General features: G+C 44.0%; 1 protein-coding gene and 1 long non-coding RNA gene across 4 annotated transcripts in view; one reads left to right on the forward strand and one right to left on the reverse strand.

The window, feature by feature from the left end:
* Positions 1 to 14,077, reverse strand: part of BRD4 (bromodomain containing 4) — an 89,613-nt gene extending 75,536 nt beyond the window's left edge. The window contains exon 1 of one of the 2 annotated variants that reach the window (XM_032867484.1): positions 13,854 to 14,077. The gene's annotated coding sequence lies outside the window, so the exon portion shown is untranslated. Of the gene's footprint in view, positions 1 to 13,384; positions 13,476 to 13,853 lie in introns of those variants that run through there. The other variant, XM_032867485.1, reaches the window with a different exon arrangement.
* A 103-nt stretch (positions 14,078 to 14,180) lies between these two features.
* On the forward strand, positions 14,181 to 16,520 carry LOC116873652. Of its 2 annotated transcripts, none has more exons than XR_004383871.1 (2): positions 14,181 to 14,222; positions 15,635 to 16,520. It is a non-coding gene; the product is annotated as an uncharacterized LOC116873652 (long non-coding RNA). The 2 variants fall into 2 exon arrangements; XR_004383872.1 differs by lacking the exon at positions 14,181 to 14,222 and adding an exon at positions 14,364 to 14,457.
* Positions 16,521 to 26,311: the final 9,791 nt, after the last annotated feature.

A 26,311-nucleotide genomic window follows, 5' to 3' on the forward strand; every position in this document is an offset into this window, starting at 1 on the left:
AGACATGGAAAATACCTTTATTAACCACTGAATCTCCACTGCACACACAGAATACAGCACAGCGACTGATTACCTAGTAAGTCCTACACACACCCTGGCAGAATTTGGCCTGTTTGCTTCAGGCAGGAAATTCCCTTTAAACAAGAGTCCCTAAGTGGGAAATAAGCACCCATGAGCAGGAACTCAACTGCACCCTATAATAAGCAGCACTTTGAGACAGACTCACCAGAATCCTAAGAGATCATCCAGATCACACCCCTGCTTTAACAAACCTGGTGCACATAGGCTAAAAATGAAGTTTATTCAAGCCCAAACTCCCTTTTCTGTATTCAGACTTTCACTAGAGTAACAAGGAAAAAATGGAGGTGAAGGGGCGCCTGGGTGGCTCAGTTGTGATCTCAAGGTCCTGGGATATAGCCCCGAATCGGGCTCTCTGCTCAGCGGGGAGCCTGCTTCCTCCTCTCTCTCTGCCTGCCTCTCTGCCTACTTGTGATCTGTCAAATAAACAAATAAAATCTAAAAATATAAAGTAAATAAATAAATATATATATATATATATAAATAAATAAATAAAGTGAGGTGAAACCAAATCAAGGCAGATGAAGTTTAATTCCACTCATGTGAATTTCTTCAAGACTCCTCAGTAGAGTGACACAGCATTTAGTGACCAGATGCCCAGATGAAAAGGAGATCTGCCCAGAGTAACCCCCCCGCCCCGACTATTCCCCACCCTGGTGAGTGCCTTCAAGGAACAGATGCTTGCTTGCAGAAGAGTCCAGATCTCCATCCAAGCCTCAGCTGTCCTCAGATGGACCAGCCAAATGCCAGCTTCTTTCCTATGCTCACAGCTGGAAGATCTCTCTTCCTTCAGAGTGGTTGGCCTATACTTCTCAGAAAGCACTCCCGCAGTCTACCTTGTGCCCACTGTGTACCATCCCAACCATCTACACAAGACAGAATGCCTCCTTCCACAGCTTGTAGAACAGAAATCAAGAGCATGTAGGAGATGCCTGGCTGGCTCAGTCAGTGGAACACGCAACTCTTGATCTCCAAGTTATAAATTCAAGCCCCATGCTGGGTGTAGAGATTACTTAAAAATAAAATCTTGTGGGGGGGGGGTGGAGGCAGGGAGCGAGCAAGCACGTGCATGGGCTCTGGAGCCAGGCACTGCCACTTACCAGCTCCATGCCCTTGCATCTCTACTCAAGGGATGAGCTCTCTGGGCATCATCTTCCTTTTACAAAACAGAGAGAATACTAGCACCCAGTTAGTGAGGTTGTTTTCTGAAGACTTAAGGAAAACATAGGAGGCTTTCTTAGAAATCTAGCACCTGGGCCACAGTAACCACTCAACTATTCACTAAAACAGAGTGCTCATAAACATATGCTCAAGCTTCCCATCTGGGGAAACCGTGAGAAAGAAGAGACCCACACTGCAGCTCCATATATTAAGGCTGACAGCCAGCCAGGTGACTCATGTTTGACTTCACCATTTCAAAAAAGGCAAGCAGTACTAGAGGGAGGGAAAAAGAAACAAACAAAAAACCCAAAACAAACAAACAAACAAACACCAAACAAACCAACCTTAGTTCAGAAAATATAGTTCTACCCTTAAGAGGAAACCTTTTCACAAACAGGTACGGATCAAAGACAAGCACTGCCTCAAGGTGAACAGAGGGAATGTGGGGGTCTGGAACGCGAGCAGAAAGAGCCACAGGCCAGGAAGGGCATTCCGCCCTCACAAGTACAAGAGAAGGATGCTCACACAGGGATCCCAAAGCAAACAGGCCTGGAGATGTCCTGAGAGAGGACCCTGAGGATAGGCCAACTGAATTACAGGCTGCATGTGCTGCAACTCCAAAGGGCTCCAACACTGGTAACTCAAAACTGCATTGCTGGGATGACAAAGATACGTGTTATGGTTCTGAAATAGATGAACACAAAGGTGGTGTTATTTCCAGACAGCTAATCTGTCAGCTCAATTGTTTCCTAGTGTCAAAAGGAAAACAAATGAAGACACATACACATGACTTTCTCACTTAGCAGCTTTTTATAACTGAAAGCACTTGAGCATCAAGTAATTTTCAACCAAAATTATAAATGAAAACAACCTACACATGGATGGCACCACCTTTTACAAAACTCTTCCAGGGGGGCGCCAGGATGGCTCAGTGGGTTGAGCCTCTGCCTTCGGCTCAGGTCATGATCTTAGGGTCCTGGGATCGAGCCCCGCATCAGGCTCTCTGCTAGGCAGGGAGCCTGCTTCACCCCCCCCCGCCTCTCTGCCTACCTGTAATCTCAGTCAAATAAATAAAATCTTAAAAAAAAAAACAAACCTCAAAACGCTATCTTGCTTCTCTTAATTACAGAAGAGAATGGGGAAACTGCTCAAGCAACAAAAATCATGCCCATACAGTAAGACTGTAATTCAAGGGACGCCTGGGTGGCTCAGTTGGTTGGACGACTGCCTTCGGCTCAGGTCATGATCCCGGAGTCCCGGGATCGAGTCCCGCATCGGGCTTCCAGCTCCATGGGGAGTCTGCTTCTCCCTCTGACCTTCTCCTCGCTCATGCTCTCTCTGTCTCTCTCTCAAATAAATAAATAAAATCTTTAAAAAAAAAAAAAAAGACTGTAATTCAACTGAGCAGAGCAATGGGATTAATTAAAGCCAACACCAACAGTAAATGAAAAGGTGAAATATCCATCAGCACCTAACAAGTTTAATCTTCGAACTTTAGAGATTAAGGAGTAACAGAGTTTTTAATATGCACTATTCTTAGAAGTAACAGGAGTTCTTTTCCATCCTCCAACAACTCTGCCCCAATTACAGAAGTATGAATTATTCAAGTTTATGGTACTGTGTTTCCTATTCCTTCCTCCACACAGGGATGTGGGGAGAGACAGCAGAGTGCACCATGTGCCACACCTGGAGGAGCATGTTCATATTCCTAAACTAAACATTATGCTGAAGAATACTTTGCCGTCCCACAAGTTCTATCTCCCTCAGCGTGTAGTTCTAGAGCATACGTGAAGAGGAGGCACTGAATCACAAGAGGGACTCACAGCCCTTATTCTAAGTCTACCCACATCCAACACCACCAAATGATAGGCTAACTAATGGCCTGCTGGGTTACCTTCTGGAGCAAAAGCTCCAGGCCAACACCCAACCCTGGAGACAGTTTTACCAACAGTGGCAACTGCACTGAACAAAAACAAAAACCTCTCTTCTTCTGCAGCCGCTGACAGGCCCATTCTGACATTCCTCAACCCCAGAAAAGAAAACAAGCTGGAAAAGAGAGGTACACAGGGGTCCTGGGTAGGTTTGTACCACTGCTAACTCTCACGCTAACAGCTCTATAACACCCTCTGGAGGATTTTACAAGGACAGACCAAAATGGGCGCTCCACACCGTTTCCACATCATATTTTTGTAAATGTCTCCAAAAGCAGGCTGTGTGCAAAAAGGAAAGTCTTCAAAACCACCAAGAGCCTTTTAATTAGCATAATAATAAACTCATTCAAAGTAAAATTCAGGAAATTCATTTTAGTACATGCTTCTTGGATTGGCTCTGGTTCATGAGAACCATCTCCACAACTGTACAACGTTCATGCATAAGCATTTTTTCCAAGAGAAAGGACCCACAGCATTCGTCACATTTTTTTAAGATTTTATTTATTTATTTGACAGAGAGAGAAACAGCGAAAGAGGGAACACAAGCAGGGGAGTGGGAGAGGGAGAAGCAGGCTTCCTGCCGAGCAGGGAGCCCCATGTGGGGCTCAAACCCAGGACCCTGAGATCATGACCAGAGCCGAAGGCAGATGGTTAACAAATGAGCCACCCAGGCACCCAAGCATTTGTCACATTCTTAAGATGACCTCTGACCTCCCCTCAAGTTAAGAACTAAAGCTCTGGGGCACGTGGGTGGCTCAGTCAGTTGGGTGGCTGCCTTCGGTTTGGGTCATGATCCCAGGGTCTTGGGATCAAGCCCCACGTTGGGCTCCTAGCTCGATGGAAAGCCTGGTTCTCCTTTTCCCTCTGCCTGCCAGTGACTCCCCTGCTGTGCTCTCTGTCAGGTAAATATATAAAATCTTTAAAAATATATTAAAAAAAAAAAAGAACTGAGGCTCCAGTGAGAAGCAGGGCTGGTCTCATCCTTGGCCACTGGATCCTCAATTATTCCAAGGCTCTTAAAGGACTGAATAAATCCAACAGCAAGAACTGCAGGAAAATGATTACTCTAGCAATGCTTAACACTTGTTTTTGATTATGGAAATCTGAGCAGGCTTTCTGTAATACTAGAGGAATGCCAAGCAGCAGACTTTACAAGAACTCAAGTACAGAAACAGCTCAGCAAATGGCAAAATTACAACTGTAGTTTTCACAGGCATGGACGAAAGATGAACCCAGTCTACTGAAATGCTCTCCATTACAATTTCATTCATACAAGTGTTTACTGAAATTTATGTACCTGGTCTATTTTCCAACTCTTGCCCTGTGCTCCCTCCGTGTACAACCCCATCTCACCCCTGTGCTTCCTGAGGACATTTTCCTCTGGCCAAACTGGACCCTATCATCACTGGTGACCTGAGTCATCTCACTCTTCCCAAAGAGACATTGAGACTTGGCTTAACGCCTCTCACAGCTCCCCACAGCGGCTCCCTCTGTACCCAGAACCTAGCAAAATAAACCATTTAATCCTCTACAAAAGGATTTGAAATACATGACTCTTAACCACCTTCTCTTTACCCTTTTCTTGCGTTATGAGAGTCACTCTAAGCGGATTGGAGTTCTGGTTTATGACTTAGTATGGAAAATTAGCTTCCCTTTCAGCCATTCAAAGTTTCCTGCTTCCAGTTAAGGGGCACACCACTTCTAATGAAAAGACAGACTGCTCAACCCAAGTATTTCACCTAGCATGCCTCATAATGATGAGCAAGGTGCTGCTGGGGTGAGCAAGCAGAGGGCAGAGATGGGTACAAGTCCCATGTCTGAGGGACGGTGGTTTGGCATTCCCATTCTGCATACAGTCAGTGATGGGCAATGATCCAAGTCAGAGTCTTCTGCCATCAGACAGCACTACTGAGAAAGACTCAATCTTGACCCTGAGATCAGTATATCAGAAATAGGTAACAAGCTCTGATGTCCCTGTTTGAGACCCACTCGACTTCTTGTCACATCAGCCAACAAATTTCCCTTTTAACAGTTTTACATTAGTTATTTATACCAGAAATACCTAACCAATAAAACTATTTCCAAAGACAGAGAGAGAGAGAGAGAGAGAGAGAGATCTTAATTGGAAAATTGGAAGGAGAGTTTCTGAGAATAAAGGACAGGTAGTCTGCCTCACACACTTGAAGTGATAAAAGGCCCCAAATGGAATCACTTGTGCTAAGTTCCACAGTCACCAAACTGAGACTTAATATCTAATTATGGTTTCAACTTCTCCCAGGAGTGGAATTTTAAACCAGTCAATCTGGAATTACTTGGGTCAGCACTAGTGAGGTAATCTGCCCAACTGACCCCAGCCCCTAAAGGAAGGTGACCTTGCCTAAAACAAACTGCTCTTCACTGTTTTTAACTTCCTCATCCTGCCCTCTTCTGCCTACAAAAACCTTTCATTAACACAGCTCTTTAGAGCTCTTTTTTATTTACTAGGTGAGATGATGCTCAATTCATGAATCATCAAATAAAGTCAACTAAGATCTTTAAAATTAACTCTGTTGAATTTTTTTAATACACACACACTCTCTTTATATACTTGTTTTGCCTGTTGCAGACTACTGACAACCTTAACCAATACATGCTTCCTCAACTCCCCCACCCACTCCAGCCCCTACAGAGAGGGCTCAGCAAGCAGTGGGTACAAGGAAGACAGACACTGAAGAGCAATGCAATTCACCTGCTACTGGAAAGCATACACAAGGTTCACTCTCGGACAAGTGGGGAAGAAAGAGACTGCAATACAGTTAAGAGGAAAAACTACCATCAAGGTACCTACAGTTACAAGTGAATGGTATCTAAAACAATGTTATTTAACACTGTTCTGACAGGACCCACAATAAGATAATCGTTTTATCATGTACACAACATTACATATAGTCCAAGTAAAGATTTTATGAAATACTCTTCAATGTGTGACACCCTTTGACATTTCATTTTTCCCCCTAAATAATGTCTGCAACCCTTAAGTTTGGCGGGGGGATGGAGGAGGGTAAAAAACAAGAATGACTTTCTTTTAAAATCTAAATTCTGGCTGAAGTTGTCTGGAGCCCAAACCTATTACCCCATTTTACATGAGAAACGAGACTTAAGAGGGTAGGGGACTGGTCCAATGCAAGTACAGTGTGTCCCTGTACCTGGTTCTCATGCATGCACATACACTGTGCTGACAGGTTCCATACCCCACGCAATTCTGTTTACACCCTCACATTAACAACCTGCTCTGTTTTTTCCTCAAAAACAATAGGAAATGTTTCAGCTATAAAATCCCCAAACTGATCTCTCTTCCTTTCTCTTTATTCTTAAAACACAAAACCATCTCAAAGGCCAATGTGCCCGCAGATGTGTATGTGTTATGGCCTGGGGTAGGACAAATGCGCACATTAGCCATCTACAAGGACACAGGAATTACTAATTCCTGTTCCTGGAAACTGCACAACAGCAAGCCCCACACCTCTCCCCTGGCACTGCTTCCACAGTGCGTCAGCGCCTCCTGACTTGACAGCAACAAAGAACAAGTACGGACTTTGAGCTTTAAAGAGAACCAAGACAAGGAAGGTGACCACTTTCAAAGTAGAGTCTGGACAGCTTTTCTCAAAGCCCTTAAGGCAGAGCAAAGCAAGCACTCCCTTCAGACCCCACTCAAACTGAATACAATACAAACCCCCTCCCTCCCCTGTACCTTCTGGCCACCCGCCAATGCTCAGGTATACAGAGTCCACTTTACAAATAAGGAAACTGAGGTTTAGAGAGATTATGTAAGTCACCTGAGGACAAGACCAAAAGGGTACAGGCCTGGGACCAAACCTTGACAGTGGTCTCCACAGTTCTCCCTCTCCAGTGACACAGCTCCAACAAGCCTGCTCTCCACAGCCCACAGACCTAGAAGTTCCTACACTGGGCAGAACAGGCCACTACTTGTCAAGAAAAAGATCACAGAATAGCCTATACTTAGGATGAACTAAAAAAAGTCTTTGTAAGTATGTCACAGATCAAAAAGAATAGCATATTCATTCAAGCACTCTTAATTTGCAGTTAAATGCTCAGATCTGCCTGATCTCTGAAAGTTATTTTCCAAATGGGTTTAACACAAAAAACACCCCCATATGTCACTGGTCCTCATGGTCCCTAGTAACGGTTACTGACATCAACTGGTTCATTGGGTCAACAAGGCCCAAAGTCCCTTAGTAGGACCTCAGCCTCCCAAACAGAAACTCCACTTTCCTGGCCCATCCATCTGCCTGTCTCTCTTCCAGGGAGAGGCTGATTTGTGACACAAACCTTCTTGGAGATCGGAATCCTTCTATCACACCAAGATGTCAACACAATTCAGATTACCGCCAAAGATGGTAGGGAAAGATGCTGTGCTTGGCTCTGGAAAAACTTTAGTCCACCAGCAACTTCTGGCACCATGGCCATTGCCTTTATTCATATAACCAAGTTTTAATGAAATAGGAAAGTTCCATTTCAGGCCTGAAAATACACCAGGCTACATTTCCCTGCTACATCATTTCCCTAAACTCTGCAGCCAACATCCCAGAATGAATGCCCCCAAACCACTGAATTTCCCTTAATCCCATCAGCATCTCTTTTAATCTCAATATCAGATAAAAACAAATCCTCACGTTAAAAACAAAACAACAACAAAAAAACCCAAATCCCCACTTTAAATCACCTCCTCCGCTGGTCTCCATGCACAGTTTACTTGGGAGAAAGGCACAACACAAAGGGGATTCTTCTTAAAAAGCACCTGGCGGACCTTGGTGTCACCTGGTGACATGATTTCTAGGATTACCAGCTGGTGTACTTTCCTAGCCTTGAATAGCTCTACTCTCATACCTGGCTATCTCTTCCCACTTTCATTTTTCACCCTGGACAATAATAGGAAGTAAGCAGCTAACCTTGAGAGGGAATCACCTCATTTAACCCTCAGATGAAAAAAGTGAAATTTGTGGGAGGTAGAAAGAGAAGCTGAAGGCCACACAGGTGGCAGCAGGGCCAGGACTCAAACCAGGGTCTGTGTCGTACTGGTGGTATCAGTCTTTGGAGCAGGCTAGCAAATATGAGACAGATCAGATGTCAAGAGGCTGCACAAACCCTCCCCAGTACCCTTCCCCAGAGCATTCAGATAACACTGGGCTCCTATCACAGTATCAGGAATTCTGAGACTTGATTTCAAGAAACAAAGTCCAACTCTGGCAGGAGAGAGTAGAAAGTTCAAACAGCAAGATGTGGAGACATATCTGCTTCTCAGAAGCCTTCAGAACACACTCAAGAGGACATTTTGTTTTGATCCAATTGCTTTTTATGGGGAAAAAAAATGTTAAAAACCTCACCTTTATAAACAAGACGCTATCAAGCTGTAATGGTGTAGAAATGGACATTCGTGGAACTTTTCAGGAAAACTAATTTGTATCAAGGTTTAAAAAATGCAAAGCCTTTGATCTAGTGATTTCCTCCCTAGACATGAAAAAAGACAACTTGAAAATCATCTCCAAAGATAGCCGAATTAAATTATGGTACATTCATATGGTAGAATATGAGACAACTATTTAAAAAGAGCATCTTGGAAGTGTTCGCAATGTAATATTTAAAAAATATTTAAAATTTAATTTAATTTTAATATTTGAAAATTTAAGAGTATAATCTAGTTTTGTTACTCATAAATAGAAAAAATTGGAATACAAATGAGATCAAGGGATAGTCTGACACTTCACACTGTTAATACTGCTATTTTTCAAATTATTTCAAATGACCACAAACAATTTTTAAGAAAGAAAGAAAAGAAAAAAAAAAAACCTTACAATCTCATTTTCAAATGATGGTGGATCGATCAGTGCTATACCCCTTCAGGGTTCAGTTAAGAATGGAACAGATGGCTGTCTACCCTAAATTTGACACTGGACTTCATCTATTTCTTTTGAGTGGAATATATCCCATGATTTAAGGTGGGATTTATGGATGCAGCTTAATGAGTTGTAATCTGTTAAGACTGAAAAAGAAAATTAAGGGTTTTAACAATTACTCTTTACAACACTAGAAGTTTGGAGTGCATCTTCCAGAAGGGTTTCTGTGCCTTACCAGCATTTCAAACTGTTCTCTAGGAATGTACAATTTTTAAAAACTAAGTTGGGATCAAACCACTCAGACCGTACTACATGCAACATGCTGACATCCTTGCACTTCCATTTCCTCATTTTTTTAAATGGGTACTCCCACAGCTCAGCAAGCTTTTCTTTTAACCCCTTGTGAATACACTACAAAATCAAGGCAGTTAAAGTCATTGCACACCGTCAAATAGATACCATGACCCAGCAATTCCACTCTTAAATATCTAAGAAAATGTCTGCACAAAAACTTGTACATGAATGTTCACAGCGGCCAAAGTGGAAACAACCCAAATATCCACCAACTAATGAATGGCTAAGTAAAATGTGGCATGGATTCACATAATGGAGTATCATTCAGTTATAAAAAGAATGAAGTACTGGGGTGCCTAGGTGGCTCAGTCATGAGGCATCTGCCTTCAACTCAGGTCATGATCCCATCTAGGCATCTGCCCCAGATGCAGGTCATGATGCCAGGGTCCTGGGATAGAGCCTGGCAGAGGGCATCATGCTCAGCATGAAGCCTGGTTCACCCTCTCCCACTCCCCCTGCTTGTGTTCTCTCTCTTGCTGTCTCTCTGTCAAATAAATCATATCTTTTAAACATAACCAAAAAATTAAAAAAGTAAATTAAAAAAAGAATGAAGTACTGATTCATACTACAGTACAAACCTTGAAAACATTATGCTGAAAGAGATCAGACACGAATAGCTATATTGTTTGATTCCTGAAATAACCAGAAGAGACAAATTTATAGAGACAGAGAATAGATTAGTGGTTGCCAGGCACTGGTGGGCAGGGTGGGTATGGACAGTCACTGCTAATGTATAGGGATTTCGTTTTGGAGATGTAAATGTCTTCACATTCGTTATGGTGATGGCTGCACAATTCTGAATATACTAAAAACCACTGAATTGTCCACTTTAAATTGGTGAACTGTATTGTATGTGTGAACTGTATCTCAATAAAGCTATTATTTCTTTTTTTTTAAGATTTTATTTATTTGACAGAAAGAGATCACAAGCAGGCAGAGAGGCAGGCAGAGAGAGAGGGGGAAGCAGGCTCCCTGCCGAGCAGAGAGCCTGATGCGGGGCTCGATCCCAGGACCCTGAGACCACGACCCGAGCCGAAGGCAGCGGCTTAACCCACTGAGCCACCCAGGCGCCCAAGCTATTATTTCTTTAAAGAAGGATATTTGGTGGGATTTTATCACAGTAATAGTGTAATGCTCAAGTTATACACAATTTACATTCAGTAAATGTTTGGCAATAAATACCCTAATAAAGCAACCCGCCAAAGAAAACTCATGTGCAAATATCTTTTTGTCTTCCTTTGCACATAGTAAGAGCTCAGGAACTAATCACTGAAATTGACTGGGCAATCACATCCATGAAATCCAAATATTAAAAAGAAAGTGCTCAATGTTAAAAAAAAAATCAAGCTTTTACTGACAACATGAAAGTCACATTAAGAAATGATACCCATACATGTTTATTACCCACTTCATCTCCCTCTTAAAATACTTCTCCCAGGCCACTGTTGAACCACAGCCCAAACCCACTCACCACATTTCAAACTAAGTGGGAAATGTACAGTAGACAGTGCACAAAAGCAACTGCACGCCACATTGCCCAGACTATAAATAAGTTCACTGCAATTTCTGGACCTTACCATCCTAGTTGAAAGTCACATTACTTATAAATCACTACTAGCCAATTATGTCCCCTCCTAACATTAATTTAAGAGGAATTACTTGCATTTGATATGCCAAATTCTTGCTTAATTATCTCTCCAGTTTGTTCACTCAAAAAATATTTTAAGTGCTCTTCTAGGTGCTGATGATACAACAGAGAATTAAAATAGGCAAAACCAAGCAAACATAAACCTGCCAGCATGGAACTTACATTCCAGTAAAACAAAGAGAAAAATGTAAAATTTTATTTTTTACAAACTCATGTCTTATGAATTAAAAATGAACGGTCATAAAAAAAAAAAAAGAACCGTCAGCATTCGCAAAGAATCCCATTTCTCACCTTGCAAACATGCAGTCCTTGCTAAACTCAAAAAATCACAAAGACTTACAAAATATCAGTAGTAGTTTCCAACGACAAGCTTTTCTTTCCTTTTTATACATTTGCCGGCACATAAAGACAAACACGATCTACTTTAAAAGTTTATTTAAAATCAGAAATCGAAATACTTTACAATACAATTGTGACAGAGGACAGTGGGTTGTCAAAAGACTTAACAGCCCCTAGTCTTCAAATCATAGAAGTACCAAGTAATTTTTGCTTTAAATTAAGAACAAGGATTCCAATCTCCTTCTAGATCTATAAATCTCAGGTCATTCAATAACCTGAATTGTGTAACAGAAAAATATCACACCCTCCCAACCTCCAAAAACAAAAGTGCAATTTAGTACAAAGATCACAACTGGCTCAAAAGGGTAACTTTCGGAAACAAAGTCTAAATTCCTTTAAACAATTCAATAATTTAGTGGAAATTTTACAAAGTGGCCAGACTTTTTTTTTCTCATCACCATCCTAAACTAGGGAAGCTTGTCAGACTGGCACCCTGGAACAGTCAAACTATCTTGAAAATGTAGCCACTTTCAAGCTTCAACTTTAATCTACAGGCAGAGCTCTTTATCTTCAGCAAATTGGCTGGGGCTGAATTCTAGCTAGATGTACACAGGTGGGCTCATCTCCTTCCAATTACAACCAACTAAAGTGATCTTATTAGATTTACTCCACAGCTTGAGCCCTTAGATATTATGCTTTCTACTAAGGAAAGGAGTATGGTGGATAACTAGGAAACAATGCTTTTTTTGTTTTGTTTTTTAAACAAATCATGCTTTTCCTTCTAGAGTTAGTCACTGGAAACCATCTGAGAGGTTTATCCTCCCCAGAATGAAGTTCTGGGGGAGAAGGGCTTGGTTACCTATACCACCTTGAAGAAAAGATAATCCCCAACCAAACTAAACCAAAAAGAATGTTTTATTAAATTACTGGCAAGGTCATAAAACAGATTTTACCATCCAAAACCTAGTTGGAATTGAAAACACATTCATAAATCCTGTTGAGTATAGCTTTCTTTACCACTTCCAGACTACAAATTCTAAGGACTAACAACTTAAGGAACTTGACAGCCCCATTCATAAAAATCTCCCCTTATTACAGCAGCAAAGAGCCACTGGCTTAGAACTACACTGAGACTTCGTTTTTGTAAACAGGGACAGATAGAGCTCTCTCAAAGGGAAGCAACGACAGTTCAATTCTCACGAAACAGGCTCGAAGAGGTCACTTCTTGCACCCAACACATAAAAATGAAACCAAAGACCAATACCATAAACCGCACCAGGTTGCTGAAAACATTAAATGAGTAAACAAATAAAAACATTTCAAAACACAATGCGTGGTCTTAAATAAATGGGAGGTCAGCCACTGAGCAAAAAGCACATGACTCATCCACAGACCTGAATATAAGTATTTACACTGTCCACCACACCAAAGTAGGATTTCCCATTTTCATCCAAGGCCAGCGCAAGCCTTGGGGGCAGCTCAGTCGGGTAAAGTTGTGCTGCTTCCGTAGGGGCGGGGGGGGGGGTATCATTTTATTTCGCTGAATCACAACTCCCCCACATCCCCACCCCAAACCACCACCCCGCACAACACCGCAAACAGACGAGGCCGTAGCAAGGACGCCAGCGAGCACCGACCGAGCAAAACAAAGCGTCCAGCGCAGGGCTGCCGGACTGGGAGTGGGTGGGTAAAGGGGGTCAGGTTCGCCCGACACAGCACCGCTCCCACCCACGAGGGTGTCTTCTGGCAGGCGTGCAGCAGAAGCCTCCTCCCTCCACCTGGGGACCAGCTCCATTCTCCGCAGAGATACGGAGACAGCCGGGAAGGCGAGGAAATGGGGGCGGGGGCGCGCTGCCCCAGTCCGGGTAGGAGGACCCAGGCGCCGAGAGCGAGCACGTGAGCGCCGGGGCCAAGGCCGCCTCGGGGACGGCGGTCGGGGACAGCGGCGCCCGTGGCCACCACGCCGGGCCCGGACTTACCGGGGCCGGGCGCGCCGCGGTCCCGCGGCGGCCGCTTCCTCCTCCTCCTCCTCCTCACTTGACAAAATGGCGGCGGCAGGAAGTGCCGGGCGCCTCGGCCCGCCCCCCGCCCGCCCCCGGCCACCCGCCCCGCCGCGGCGCCCGCGCCCCCCGCCCGCGCCCCTGCCCCGCCGGCCGGCCCAAGCCGGAGGCCGACGGCGCCAACGGCCGGGGAGCCGCGAGCTTCCCGGCCACTCCGACACCAACGGCGCAGGCCGCCCGGGCCCGGCGCAAGCGGCACCGCGCGCGGACGCGGGAGGCCCGCAGGCCCGAGCCCGCGTCGCCCCGGCCTCCCCGCCCCCGCGCCGCGCCGATGGCGTAGGTGCTGGCGCACCGGCCCCATTACGCAATGCAGGTTACGCGGGCCGCGCCGCGGGTCCCCGCCGGCCGCCCCGCGCCGCCCGCCACCCCGAAGGGCACCGGTCCTCACCTGAGACGCTAGGCCGCACGCCGCCCCCGCCGGCCGCCCGCCGCCGCCGCCCCCTCCTCTTCGGGCTGCCTGCGCGGCGCCGGGGCCCGCCCGCCGCGCCCGCCGCTCCGCCGCGCTCACAGGCCCCGCTCGCCTGCGGGCACTGCCGGCAGCCGCCGCCGCCGCAGCCACCGCTTCGGCTCCTCGGCTGCGGGAGAGCAGAACAAACAGCCCTGCCGCTGCCGCCGCCGCCGCCGCCGCCAGCGCACTGACGTCACCACGTACGCTGCGCGCGCGGCCCCGCGCCGCCACCCGGCGTGCGCGTCCCGCGACCGCGCCCGGCGCCCGGCGCCCAGCGCCGGCGAGCTCGGGAGAGCTAGCAGGCGCGAGGTGAGTGGGGGAGGCGGGCGCGCGGGGTTGGGGGAACCCCTCGGCTGGAGGGCGCCGGGATCAGGCGGACCCAGGGAAGGCAGCCCCGCAGACGGAGGGGAATGACCCTAAGGACCAGCGGAGAGAACGGGGGAGTGGGGAGGAGATCTAACAGACTGAAGGCTGGGACTGAGAAGGGAGATGTCCAGAATTTAAGAAGGGTCCGCTGATGAGACCCTCAGCGACAGGGAGGAAGGTGAGGAAAGACCCCAGAGGCTCCCGGCAGAGGCCGAGGAGGGGCCCCTGGGTGCCAGGGCGGAAGGGTGTTGGAGGGAGGCTGGGTCGCTTCGGCCCGCGAGTGGCGACGGGGCGCCGGGCGCAGAGGGAGGGCGAAGGCGACTGTACTGTACGCAGGGCCGCGGCGGCGTCGGTCCCGGCCGGCCGCTGCGGGGTGCGCGGACTGGAAGTGCTGGGCCGGGCCGCGTCGCCGTCCCTCCAGCTGTGCCCCAGCCGTTCCTCAGCCTCGAGCCTCGCAGACAAGTCAGCTCCACAGAACGAGGGGGTTAAGGCTTAGGTCGCTTGCATTTTAAAATGAAGATTCTGGGGGCGCCTGGCTGGCTCAGTGGGAAGACCCGACTAGTCTTGATCGCGAGCTCGTGAGTTCGAGCCCCACGTTGAACGGAGAGCTTACTTAAAAACATTAAAATAAAAAATAATGATGATTCTGTTAAATTACTTAAATGGGAAAGCAAAAACTTCTTTCCCGTTTGCTCTTCACTCTTTTAGCACTTTTATTTTTTAAAGATTTTATTATTTTGAGACAAAGCATTAGCAGGGGAGGGGGCAGAGGGAGAGACAGAGAGAGAATCCCAAGCAGACGCCCCACCGAGCCCAGAGCCCCACGCAGGGCTCCATCTTACAACCCTGAAATCATGACCTGAGCAGAAATAAGAAGTCCCACGCTTAACCAACTGAGCCACCCAGGTGCCCCACCTTTAGTACTTTTAGTTCCATCTTTTAGAAATCGCAAATTCTGTTCCTCTAAAAAGTCTAGGTAATTAAAAAATTCTCTGATGGCCCCTTCTTCCAAAATATATCAGTACACTAGCATAACAGCCAGTGTTGTCTATGTCATGCTGTTTGCTCAGGCTTCAAGGGTGATGGGTCTTAAGGAAAGCAAAGACTTAAATTTATCAGTTATTTTAGCAAACCATGAGATAACAAGTGCAAGAAATAAAGGAAGTGATTGTAACCAGATTATTAGTCAACTTCCTTTAATCATATATTAAAGAATACTGAAATTTTGTGAATATCTTCTGGCTCCTTCTTTTGCATGCTCAGCAGTTTGTGGAAGATGATCAGAAGTGGAAAAAGAATAGGAAAGTACCCAGGGCTATGTATATGTGGAGTAACAACTTTTTTTTCTTTTTAAGGAAACCAGAATGTATCCATTTGAAGCTGTCCTTTCCATGGTTGTCTTCTTGCATTATCTACTTAATTTATTGTTGTTGCTGATCATGTTTTTGGAAGTAATTTGGAGCTGCCAGTTTGCAAGTCAGGTAATAGAATCTTACACTTTACTTGAGTCACACTTCATTTAAACAAAACTGTAACATCTAGCTTGTTTTACTGAACCAAACTGGAGGGCTTTGGGCTGTTGCTAGAAGTCATTTCCAGACTGAAGAGAATATGCAAACTGTAGAGGCAGTTCCAAAAGCTGTTTCCAACGTCCCATTCTTTTTGTCTTCCATAGTGCAGACCCTAACTCCTTACAGCTTAAACTCAGGAAATGTTTATCCGGTTGAATCAGTTTCATAAAAAGTTTTGCTTTTTAATGGTTCCCATAATAAACTCCTTTTCTCTTGTTATTACTGTGTTTGCAATACTGAAAACTAGAAGAGATTAATAAAAATATTAAGGAATGAGACATGAAATACATACTATAATTCTGATTGGTTTTAAACATGCATTATTCATTTTTAAAAAAATAATACATGAAACCATTTTAACTGAACAGCGCAAAAGAATATAGAGAAAAAAATAAAGTACCCTCTTTTCTCTTCCCCCCCCCCCACCAGAGTAACCACTGTTATCTCTTCTATGTGTTTTAGACCTGTGCTTTCTGATAGGACCACACATGGCTATTGAGTACTTGAAGTGTGGATGACCCAAATTGAGATGTGCTGTAAGTGTAAAATACACATTACATTTCAAAGATTTGGTAGAAAAAAACATGTAAAATATCTTATTTTTTGTATTGATTACATATTGGAATAATGTTTTGTATATTGGATTAAATAAAATATTTATTAAATTTAATTTTCCCTGTTTCTTTTTACTCTTTTATTTATTTATTTAAGATTTTATCTATTTATTTGTCAGAGAAAGAAAGAGAGAAAGAGCACAAGCAGGGAGAGTGGCAGGCAGAGGGAGAAGCAGCCTCCCTGCTTGAGCAAGAAACCCAATGCAGGACTCCATCCCAGGTCCCTAGGATCATGACCTGACCTGAAGGCAGATGAGCCACCAACCAGCCGAGCCACCCAGGCGTCCCTGTTTTTACTCTTTTAATGTGGGCTACTAGATAAGATAAAATTACATATACAGCTCGCAGCATATTTCTATTGAGCAATACTGGTCTAGACTTTTTTTTTACTTTGTGACAGCATGTTATTTATTTTTTTAAGTAAGCTATATGCCCAACATAGGGCTGGAATTTACAACCACAAGATCAAGAATTGTATGCTCTACCACTGAGCCAGCCAGGAGTTCCTTGGTCTTTTTTTGTTGTTCTTAAAGTGTAGTTGACACACAATGTTACATTAGTTTCAGGTGTACAATATAGTAGTTCCACAAATTTATACACTGTCTAGACTTTTCTATGCATCAATATGTATCCATGGAAATAGTTGTATTGTTCTAAAACAAAAGGGAGCCTTCTGTACTTGTTAATTTGTAGCATGCTTTTTTTCATTTACTATATCTTAAAAGCCATTCCACATGAGTTCTGACTAATTGGGAAATAACTCTAAAATGACATACAGTATGTTATCTGGAAGGGATAGATCATAACTTATTTAATTGTTCCACCATTTTGAACACTTAATTCAGTTCTAGTTTTTCCATCATACTAGCATTACAATAAACATCCTATACTTTTACCATTTTCCTTTCACTTGCCAGCATTTTCCCAGATTAAAAAAATCTGGGATTCCTCTGATGGCTCAGTTGGTGGAACATGCAACTCTTGATCTTGAACAAGCCTACATTGGGTGTAAAAATCACTTAAAATTTTTTTTAAATCTTAAAAAATACATTAGTGTTTTCTTAAAAGCAAGGATAAATTTATAAACCAGTTTTGGAAGAGTTGGAGGTGATTGATTTGTTTGTTGTTGTTTTAAGATTTTATTTATCTATTTGTCAGAGAAAGAGAAAGCACAAGCAGGGGAAGCAACAGGCAGAGGGAAAAGCAGACTCCCTGCTGAGCAGGGAACCTGATGTGAGACTCCATCCCAGGACCCCGGGATCACTACCAGAGCCAAAGGCAGACACTTATCTGACTGAGCCACCCAAGCATCCCAGAGGTGTTTGATTTGTTATGGCCTGAATCCATGTCCACTTTCGAATAAGAACTTGACCATGGAGTTACATACTCAAATTAGGGCCTAGAGATAGTGAGTGATTCACGCAAGATCACACATTTACACTGTTTAGAAGTCAAATCTCCCGACTCCATGAAGCCTGCTGCTTCTTTTCCCTAGCTCCAGAGTTGACAGGTTTTTTCAATATTTGAAAAAAAAGTATCAATATTTTGTTTTGTGTGCCATACGATCTATAACATTTCCAGTCTTTGTAGCTCTGCCATTGTGGCACAAAAAAGCAGCCATAGTTAATATATAAGTGAATGGGTGTGGCTACGTCCCAATAAAATGTTGTGTACTAAAATTAGAATTTCATACCAATTTCAGGAATCACAAAATATTCTTTTGATTTTTTCTTTTTTAAAGATTTTATTTGTATATATTTATATAAATTATTATGTATATATTATATATAACTGTGTAATCATATAGGCCATATATATCATTTTTTGCTGGAAGACTGTACATATACAGACAGCAGTCCAGATTTATCCCATAGACAGTAGTTTGCTGCTCCCTAGAAGCAGCTCCCTGAAGCCTAGAAAATAGAAATTTCTTTTTTTTTTTTAAAGATTTTATTTATTTATTTGACAGAGATCACAAGTAGGCAGAGAGGCAGGCAGAAAGTGGGGGAGGGGAAGCAGGCTCCCCGCTGAGCAGAGAGCCCAATGTGGGGCTCGATCCCAGGACCCTGGGATCATGACCTGAGCCGAAGGCAGACTTTAACCCACTGAGCCACCCAGGTGCCCCTTGTTGCTGTTTTTTAAAAGATTTTATTTATTTGAGAGAGAAAGAGCAAGCACAAGTGGGTGGGCTGAGAGAGAGGGAGAAACAGAAACAGACTCCTCACTGAGCCCAATGGTGGGGCTCAATCCCAGGACTCTGAGATCATGACCTGAGCCGAAGGCAGACACTTAACCATATCCAGGCACCCCTATTCTATGTATTACGACAAATGTGTAATGACATGTATGCACCTTTAATGCTTGCCAGTTTTTAACTCAAATTAGCTAGGAACAAAAGTAAGCTTCAGAGAACACTGCATTCTGTCAGCCACAAACAGGTACGTGATAGCCCAAAGGGTAATTTTTAGTCTCTGCTACTTCGTTATTTTGTATTTTGTCGTGGTTTTGCTTAGTTTTGAAGTGTTTGACAAACATCATTCACTGTCACACTCAAAATAATGAGATACTGGAAGACCTAGTATGGAGAGCCATATAATTACAATTAAAAAAAAAAAGGAAGTGATAAAAAAAAAGTTTGAACGTGGAAAGAAAATGCAGATGTTGCACATGGAATAAAACTCAAGAAGAAGGAATCTGGAGGTCAATGAATGATAGTAGTAGCACTCATATATTGTTCATCATTTGGTCTAGAAGCAAGGCCCATGTGCCTATGTGATGATTCCATTCCTATGTTGATTTTTATTTTTTTATTTTTTATTTTTTAAGGTTTCTTATTCATTTATTTGACAGAGAGACTCAGCGAGAGAGAGAACACAAGCAGGCTTCCCACTGAGCAGGGAGCCCCATGCGGGGCTGGATCCCAGAACCCTGGGATCATGACCTCAGCCAAAGGCAGAGGCTTAACCAATCAAGCCACCCAGGTGTCCCACTATGTTGATTTTTAAAACAGGAAAATAGACTGAGGTTTTTAGGGAAATAAAACTGTAAAGAAAAGCAGTCACCAGTGGTTGTCTGAGAGGGTGACCAGGAAGGGGTGAGGGGATGGGTGGGCATAGCCAATATTTTAATGCGCTTAAAAAAAAAAGCATGAGATCTACCCTCTTAGTTTTTTGAGTGTATGGTATAGAGAACTATAAGTACAATGTTGTAGAGCAGGTCTCTAGAGCTTTTTCATCTTACGTGAATGAACAGTGTTCCACTTCTTGACTGCATTAGCTTTGTAATTCCTCTATACCTATGCTTTATGCATATTTTGTGTTTCAATTTTTATTTTATTTTATTTTGGAGAAAGAAAGCGTGCGTGTGCACTAGTAAGGGAAGGGGCAGAGGGAGAGAGAGAATCTTAAGCAGACTGCACTGAGCACGGACCCCCCCACACAGGGCTCCATCCCACAACCCCAAGATCATGACCTGAGCTGAAACCAAGTGTCAGACACTCAACCGACTGAGCCACCCAGGTACCCCTGTGTTTCCATTTTTTAAGAAAGAATGTGATATGTAAAGAAAACTGCCTGAGCAAGAAAAGTAAATAGAAAACGCAAATAATGCAGTTGCAATGTACAATTTTTTTTTTTTTAAGATTCTACTTATTTATTTGACAGAGACAGTGAGAGAGGGAACACAAGCAGGGGAAGTGGGAGAAGGAGAAGCAGGCTCTCCGCTGAGCAGGGAGCCCAATGTAGGGCTTGATCCCAGAACCCTGCGACCATGACCCGAGCTGAAGGCAGATGCTTAACAACTGAACCACCCAGGTGCCCTGCAGTGTACAGACTTCTGAATGTCTGGCCAGGAAATAAGCCGCATTGTAAGATACCTTCTCGTTTAAGACTCACACAGGAGGCTGGTGATTCCGATAAAATTCTGGTCGTGAGCCCCTGACATCCCATGAATTCAAGGCCCTGTGGAATCATGGCATCAGAACGAGTGGCAGTGAACCAAGTGAACCTGCTCTAGCTGCTAAAAACATTCTCTCTGGCATTTGCCGAGCAAGGAACATTTCTTGCCTTGACCAATTCTCACCATTGTTGAAAACAGGCTATTGTGGGGAAGGACGCCTGATAAAACTTATTTTAGCAGGGACTCCATGAGTAGGCCTGTTTTTAAAGCTTTGTACGAATAGCGTGCTCTTATCAGTGTAAGTACATGTCAAGACTGAAAGCCTGCATCTTTTTTGTTCCTTTCATCTTAAAAAAAAAAAAAAGGGTTGATGAAGCAGGCACTTGGAATCTAATATAAGAAGAACGTCTATAGGGGGGAGCCTGGGTGGTTCAGTGGGTTAAGGCCTCTGCCTTCGGCTCAGGTCATGATCCCAGGGTTCTGGGATCAAGCCCCACATCGGGCTCTCTGCTCCATGGGGAGCCTGCTTCCTCCTCTTTCTCTGCCTGCCTCTCTGCCTACTTGTGATCTCTGCCTGTCAAATAAATAAAATCTTAAAAAAAATAAAAAGTTAAAAAAAAGAAGAAGAAGAACATCTATAGGGGCATCTGGGTGACTCAGTTGGTTAAGCGTCTCCCTTCAGCTCAGGTCATGATCTCAGGGTCCTGGGATTTAGTCCCACATTGGGCTCCTTGCTCAGCGGGGAGCCTGCTTCTCCCTCTCCCTCTGCCTGCCTGCCACTTCCCCTGCTTGTGCTCTGTCTCTCACGATCTTTCTCTGTGTGTCAAATAAATAAAATATTTTTAAAAAGGATTTTTCAAAACTTTTTTTAAGTTAATCAGTTAAAATTAATAAAAAACAATCCCAGGTTCCTCAGATCGCATCCCACGTTGAGTTCCCTGCTCAGTGAGGAGTCTGCTTCTCCCTTTTCCTCTGCAGCTCTCCCTCTCTGTCAAATAAATAAATAAAATCTTCTAAAAAAAGATAGAAGTTATTCACTGAGAACAACTTAGCACTACTTACAGAAATTAAAGTAGACCTAAATAAGTGGAAAGACATCAGTGTTCATGAATTAGAAAACTTAATAGTGTAAAGATGGCAGTATTCCCCAAAGTGACCTATAGATTCAATGTAATCCCTATCAGAATACAACTGGCTTCTTTGTAGAAATTGATAAGCTGATTCTTACAAAAAATATGAAAACTCAAGGGACTCAGAATAACCAAAACAATCTTGAAAAAGAGGAAGAAAGTTGGAGGATTCACAGTTCCTGATTCCACAGAGCTCCATTGTGATATTGGCATAAGGATAATTGTATAGAATAAAAGAATCAAATTGAGTGGCCAGAAGTAAACCCTAGTAGCTATAGTCAACTGCCCTTCAACAAGGGTGCCAAGACCATTCAGCAGAAAGAACAACGTCTTTGGGGTGCCTGGGTGGCTTAGTCATTGGGCATGTGCCTTTGGCTCAGGTCATGATCCTGGGGTCCTGGGATCAAGTCCTGTATCTGGCTCCCTGCTCCCCAGGGAAACTGCTTCTCCATTTGCTTCTGCCTCTCCCCTGCTTGTTCTTTTTCTCTCTCTCTCTCAAATAAATAAATAAAATTTTAAAAAAAGAAAGAAGGAACAGCGTCTTTAACAAATGGTGCTGGGACAACCAGATATTCACATGGAATGCAGTGAAGTTGGACCCTTATATCACACCATACACAAAAATTAACACAAAATGGATCACAGGCCTAAATGCAACAGCTAAAATCATAAAACTCTTTAAAAAAAAAGATTTTATTTATTTATATGGCAGAGAGAGCTCAAGCAGGGGGAGCAGCAGGCAGAGGGAGAGGGAGAAACAGACTCCCTGCCTGATGCAGGGCTCAATCCCAGGACCCTGAGATCATGACCTGGGCCAAAGGCAGATGCTTAAATGATTGAGCCACTCAGGTGCCCCTAAAACCATGAACTCTTAGAAGAAAATGTAGGGGTACATCCTAGTAGCCTTAGATTTGACAATGCTTTTTACATATATAAGATGCTCTTAAGTGTCTGCCTTCAGCTCAAGTCATGATCCCAGGGTCCTGGGATCAACCCCCACATCGGGCTCCCTACCCAACTGGGATTCTGCTTTTCCCTCTCCCTCTGACCCTCTCCACTGTTGTGTTCTCACCCTCTGTCAAATAAATACATAAAATTAAAAAAAAATATATGCCAAAAGTACAAGCAACAAGAGAGAAAAATATATATAAATTGGACTTGATGGGAAAGAAAACTTTTGCACCAAAAGGCACTACTAAGAGAATGAAGAGTCCAGAATGGAAAAAAAAAATTTGCAATCATATCTGATTTAGTATCCAGAATATATATAGTATATATAGTATCCAGAACATATAAATAGTATCCAGAATATATAAAGAATTCCTACGATTAACAAAAAGACAACTCAATTTAAAAAATAAGCAAAGAGTGTCTCATGGCTAGCTCTGCCCATTTTAAGCATCCCACTTTTTTTTTTTTTAAGATTCTATTTATTTATTTGAGAGAGCAAGTGAGAGAGAGTAGAGAGACACAGAGAGAAGGAGCAGAGGGAGGGGCAGAGGGAGAGGGAGAAGCAGACTCCCTGCTGAGCAAGGAGCCTGAGACTCCAGGACCATGACCTGAGCCAAAGTCAGATGCTCAACTGACCAGAGAAACCCAGGTGTCCCAGGCATCCACTCTTTTTTTTTTAAGATTTTATTAATTTATTTGACAGAGAGTCCACACAAGCAGGGGGAGTGAGAGAGGGAGAAGCAGGCTCCCCACTAAGCAGGGAGCCCCACATGGGGCTGGATCCCAGAACTCTGGGATCTTGACCTGAGCTGAAGGCAGACGCTTAACCGATGAGCCACCCAGGTGCCCCCACCTGCAAGTGTCCCACTCTAAATTTCAGCTCAGGTCATGATCTCAGGGTTCTGAGATCAAGCCCTGTATCAGACTCCACATGTGGGATTCTCTTTCTCCCTCTCTCTCCCTCTCCCTCTGCCCCTCCTCACAAGCCTGCCCCCCCCCCCACACACACACCAGGCAAAGAATTTGAATAGGCACTTCTCCAAATGTAAACAAATGATCAATAAGCCCATGAAGGAATGTCCACCATCAGTAGTCATCAGGAAATGCAAATCAGGGTCCCCGGGTGGCTCAGTGGGTTAAGCCTCTCTGCCTTCTGGGAGTCCTGGGATGGAGCCCCATGTCAGGCTCCCTGCTCAGCGGGGAGCCTGCTTCCACCTCTCTCTCTGCTTGCCTCTCTGCCTACTTGTGATTTCTGTCAAATAAATAAATAAAATCTTTTTTTTTTAATGTCTTTAAAATTTTTTTCAGTGTAACAGAATTCATTGTTTATGCACCACACCCAGTGCTCCATGCAATACGTGCCCTCTATAATACCCACCACCTGGCTTCCCCGGCCTTCCACACCCTGCCCCTTCAAAACCCTCAAATTGTTTTTCAGAGTCCATAGTCTCTCATGGTTCACCTCCCCTTCCAATTTCCCTCAACTCCCTTCTCCTAACTCCCCATGTCCTCCATGCTATTTGTTATGCTCCACAAATAAGTGAAACCATATGATAATTGACTCTCTCTGCTTGACTTATTTCACTCAGCATAATCTCTTCCAGTCCCGTCCATGTTGCTACAAAAGTTGGGGATTCATCCTTTCTGATGGAGGCATAATACTCCATAGTGTATATGGACCACATCTTCCCTATCCATTCGTCCATTGAAGGGCATCTTGGTTCTTTCCACAGTTTGGCGAAAGTGGCCATTGCTGCTATAAACATTGGAGTACAGATGGCCCTTCTTTTTACTCCATCTGTGTCTTTGGGGTAAACACCCAGTAGTGCAATTGCAGGGTCATAGGGAAGCTCTATTTTTAATTTCTTAAGGAATCTCTACACTGTTCTCCAAAGTGGCTGCACCAACTTGCATTCCCACCAACAGTGTAAGAGGGTTCCCCTTTCTCCACATCCTCTCCAACACACGTTGTTTCCTGTCTTGCTAATTTTGGCCATTCTAACTGGTGTAGGGTGGTATCTCAATGTGGTTTTAATTTGAATCTCCCTGATGGCTAGTGATGAACATTTTTTCATGTGTCTGATAGCCAAATAAATAAAATCTTAAAAAAAAAAAGTGCAAATCAAAACTGTAATGAGATACCACTTCACACCTACTAGGATGGCCGGAAGTGGGGGAAAAAATGGAAGTATCAGTAAGGATGTGAAGAAATTGCAACTCTTGTACACTTCTGATGGAAATGTAAAATGGTACAGCTATTGTGGCGGAAAAATGTGGTGGTTCCTTGGAAAATTAAAGAATTACCCTATGATATAATTCCACTCCTAGGTGTATGTCCCAAAGAATTAAAAACGAGTATACAGATACCTGTTCAAGGATGTTCCTAGCAGCACTATTCAAAATAGTCATAAATGTGGGAACTCAAATCTCTCTTATTGGATGACTGGATAAACGGATGGGGTATATACATGCAGTAAAGTACTATTCAGCCATGCAAGGGAATGATGTACTGATCCAGGCTCCAGCACAGGGGAACCTCCAAAACAGCCTTCGTGAAAGAAGCTATGGTCATGTAGTGTATGGTTCCCTCTGCATGAAATGTCCAGACCAAATAAATCCAAGACACAAAGCAGATTACTGGTTGTCAGGGGATGGGGGAGGGAGGAATGGGATTAGTGCCAATGGGGGCGTGCAGTTTCCTTTTAGGGTGAGGAAAATGTCTGAGAACCAGTTGCAGGTGGGGGGGTACCAGATGCCTCTGCGCTGTCCGCTTTAAAGTGGTTAATGGAGGGGCATCTGGGTGGCTCAGTGGGTTAAGCCTCTGCCTTCGGCTCAAGTTATGGTCTCAGGGTCCTGGGATCAAGTCCCCCATCCGGCTCCCTGCTTGGCGGGGAGCCTGCTTCCCCCACTCCCCCGCCCTCTGGCTGCCTGTCTGCCTGCTTGTGATCTCTGTCAAATAAATAAAATCTTAAAAAAAAAATAAGATAAAGGAAGTGGCTGAATACTTTTTTTTAAAACATTTTATTTGACACAGTGTGTACACGTACCCACTCATGCACACTCCCTGCTCTCGCTGAGCAGGGAGCCCGATGTAGGTCTCAGTCCCAGGACCCTGAGATCATGACCTGAGCTGAAGGCAGATGCTTAAACTGAGCCACCCAGGTGCCCCCCCCACCCCAATACTTTCACCATGACCCAAGAACCATCAGTATTAAATCAGTATAAAGCCACACCGTGTTTTCTATACCCATCTATGAAATGCTCCAAGGATGCTACTTCCAAAAAATGCTGAACGGCTCTTCTTACTGTTGGTTTTGAGGTTCTACTTGAATGTCCCTGTGCCTGTCTAATCACTACTGGGCACACTTGTAGTAAGTAAGACCCTCTTTCAGCCAAGTTGTTGGGCAGTGGAAATGGTTTTTTATGGTCCAAAATTTAATTGGAGAGGACTCATTAATATTGATAATGCATTTTTTTTTTTTTTTTTAAAGAGAAGTAGGAAGAGAGTGGATGAGAGAGAGAATCCCAAGCAGGCTCCAGTAAGGAGCCCAAGGCCGGGCTCAATCTCATGGCCCGGAATCATGACCTGAGCCGAAATCAAGAGTAGGACACTTGGGCGCCTGAATGGCTCAGTTGGTTAAGCCACTGCCTTCAGCTCAGGTCATGATCCTGGAGTCCTGGGGTAGAGTCCTGTATTGGGCTTCCCCTGCTCTGCAGGGAGCCTGCTTCTCCCTCTCTCTGGCTACCACTCCCCTTGCTTGTGTTCTAATAAATAAATAAGATCTTTAGAAAAAAAAAAAAAAAAGAGGACACTTAATTGGGGTACTCAGGTACCCCAGAATATGCACTTTTACTTTTTTTTTTAGTGA

The sequence above is a fragment of the Lontra canadensis genome, unplaced genomic scaffold, assembly GCF_010015895.1.
Source record: "Lontra canadensis isolate GAN:19392208 unplaced genomic scaffold, GSC_riverotter_1.0 scaffold35, whole genome shotgun sequence".
Taxonomy (NCBI): domain Eukaryota; kingdom Metazoa; phylum Chordata; class Mammalia; order Carnivora; family Mustelidae; genus Lontra; species Lontra canadensis.